Source organism: Cibotium barometz, chromosome 22 (genome assembly GCF_041138505.1).
Source record: "Cibotium barometz isolate CiBa-2024 chromosome 22, ASM4113850v1, whole genome shotgun sequence".
NCBI classification, from domain to species: domain Eukaryota; kingdom Viridiplantae; phylum Streptophyta; class Polypodiopsida; order Cyatheales; family Cibotiaceae; genus Cibotium; species Cibotium barometz.
Window position 1 is genome coordinate 12,507,323 of NC_141067.1, and position 3,234 is coordinate 12,510,556.

Sequence of the window (3,234 nt, forward strand, 5' to 3'; positions counted from 1 at the left end):
AACATGCATGCAAGACTTCTTATGGATTGACAATATGCATGCAAGCGTATAATTTTGCTTTATTACATAAGCATGTAAGCGTAAGTTATGTGATAATGTATGCAGAAGCATGTCATCTCAACAAGGCAAGGAGGTACCTGCGTGGGCTGTGTTTAACACTAAAACTAACTCTCCATATGAGAATGACTGTGAGGAGTACATCCTTGTTTCTCTTGACCACCCACGGTCGAACACTTTCATGTATATGTTGACAACACCATGGGGAGGACTTCCTACCCACCACCATAGCAAGCCTTTAAGTCCAGTCGAGTTTGCATCTATGCAGCATCCATCTGTTTCTTCTCGACATAGTTCACCCATAGCCCCAATTAGTAGTCCCATAGCCTTGCCATCTCGGCCACCAAGATCCACTCCAAATGTTGGGACTCAATCCAGTGTGACTCAATCCAAAGTGACCTCCCATCCAACCCAACTCAATCTCTAAAGGATGGACCCCATCAAAGAAGGCTAAGGTTACAAGAATTGTATGGTCTGATAGCACAACGTACACTTTATTACATCATTATGATGAGGTCTGGACACACATCAACAAAGGAAACTTCATGCTGAACAAAGATACAAGTGGCTCATCAAGCCAAGACCAAGTCAAAAACAGAATAGACACCTTGAAGAAAGCTTATAAGAAAGAAAAGGTAAAGCAGAATTCCACAGGGGCATCATCATGGCCTTTTTATGAGAAATGTGATACATTGCGGGGAAGTACTCCAAAAACGATGGAATGGCAAAGGCATTAGTTGATACTAGGGTTTTTGCGTGAAATGATTGAGCCCCATTTTCCATCCACACATAGTGAGAACATAGTGTGTGATCCTATACCTGTTGACCTTGCATTAGCAACTGTTCTTTAGAGATTAGCACATGGTCATTCTAGTATATCAATTTCACATTTATTTGGGATTGGGGAGTCCTCTATTCGTAAATATATGGGCATCATCATCCATATTTTGTGCTTGCCAATAATATTTGCAAGACATGGAATAGTGATGCCTACAGGAGATCGCTTGGTCAAAATTATTTTTGAGTTTGAGAAAATCACCTCTTTGCCAAATATGTGTGATGCCTTAGATGGGACACACATCAGGTTGCAACGAAAGCCACCACAAGAGTGTTTTTCGTCTCAGTACGTGAGTCGACATGGTTTTTCGAGCATTGTGCTTCACAGGATTGTAGATGCCCGTAAAATGTTTTGGAGTGTTGTGTGTAGTGTTCCCGATGGTGCTTTCTTTGCAAAAGTTTGAAGAGGGCTGAGGTATTGGACACTCCAATAGTAAACTTGTATGGGCACACTATATGACCTTATATTGTTGTTGACTCGGGGTGTAAGCCCACTAGTTTCCTTGTGAAGCCATTTAGGCAAGCTGCAGGACAAATGCTTTAGGCCAAAATAGAGTTTGATAGGAATTTGTCCAAAGGTAGAGTGAAAGTTGAAAACGCGTTTGGAATTTTAAGAACAGTTGGCGCATATTGAGAGAGTTGAATGTCACATTGCATTTTGCCCCAAAAGTGGTTGGTGCTTGTTGTGTGTTACATAATTTTGTGCAGATGCATGGCAAGGTAGAACCACAAGAACAACATGATCCTCATCCACCAAATGGTGGTGGTGGCAATACGGTTGACATGGGGAGATAACGAGTACTTGGATGGAAGCTGCGTGCCGCCTTGTTTCGTCATTTTCGTTTGCGATTGAGAAGGGACATGCAAAGACAAATGAGGTAATTTTTTTTTTAATCATTTGCTCTCTTTTTAACTTTTACTAACTATGGGGGGATGTGTACGGGAGCCTCTTGGTCATAGAGTGGCCTACCATTGCTGCTTAAGGGTTCAATTCCCCTCAGGCTTGATTACTTTGTTTGTGCATGTTTACAAGTGTGGTGGTCAGCCGGCCGGACTTTCATGTGTGAGATCCATCCGACGACATCCGGCCGACGATGTTTGGCAGGTTCTTTGGCACCGGTTGAACTTTTTGGAGATCATGTGCGAGATGCCACTCCATCTGGCGAGGTCCAATTGGTCACTCTTTTGCCGGATGGAGCCCACCGATCAGAGACATGGGCAGAGAGAGAGAGAGAGAGAGAGAGAGAGAGAGAGAGAGAGAGAGAGAGAGAGAGAGAGAGAGAGAGAGAGAGAGAGGAAATTGCACAGTAGCAACACATGTCAAGTCCCCACAGCAATGTAGCTAGAGAGAGAGAGAGAGAGAGAGAGAGAGAGAGAGAGAGAGAGAGAGAGAGAGAGAGAATTGCACGACAACAACACATGTCGAGTCCCCACAACAATGTAGCTACATACCTCACCTCTTGATTAAGAGAGAGAGAGAGAGAGAGAGAGAGAGAGAGAGAGAGAGAGAGAGAGAGAGAGAGAGAAAGACAGATCAATGTGCCATTGCAAATGTCTTTCCTAGCTTACTCTATGGAGAAGAGAGAGAGCTTGGGGGTGATATGTACTGGGCACTACTTGATACATCAAATATCGCTTGATGGTGACCAAACTTTGCCATCATGGGGGGGTCCTCCTCGGTTTTTATCACTCAAGACAGAGAGAGAGAGAGAGAGAGAGAGAGAGAGAGAGAGAGAGAGAGAGAGAAAGAGAGACACGTTTTTGCTGATAAAACAATGCATGTAGTATACCTGTTTATGTGGGTGATTGTAATGCTCTGTTTCACACAAATTACAATTAATCAATACCTTCAAATGTATAAAAAATAACATCTCATCTACAATCACGTAAATCACATTAACGAATAACAATTAATCAATACCTTCAAATATATCAAAAAGCTTGCAACTCATCCATAATTACATAAATCACATTCAGAATAGTAGAAATTATTTTCCTTTAAGAGCTTTGTGCCTTCAAGAAGATGTACAACTTTGCATAAGGATAACCAACTTTAAATCAAGATCTCCCCTCCTCAGCGGTTCAATGATAATCATGAGAAAAACGATATAACCAAGAAGAATATTTATCTCATCAAGTCTCACTCGCACTCATATCACATCAGAGAATCAATCCTCAATATGGATCTCAATCACCAATAATACACGAAAAACACATGTAACATCTCTCTTTTTTCTTTTCTTTTTTCATGAAAGTCAAGATGTATTAATGTACAGCTAATTACAGAAACCACATGGCTACCCAAGCCTCATGTGGAACATGTAAGGAAATATATATGGG

The 3,234-nt window shown here is 41.7% G+C and overlaps 1 pseudogene; it reads left to right on the forward strand.

The window, feature by feature from the left end:
* The first annotated feature begins 1,043 nt into the window (after positions 1 to 1,043).
* On the forward strand, positions 1,044 to 1,689 carry LOC147626292 (protein ANTAGONIST OF LIKE HETEROCHROMATIN PROTEIN 1-like; annotated as a pseudogene).
* The last annotated feature ends 1,545 nt before the right edge of the window (positions 1,690 to 3,234 follow it).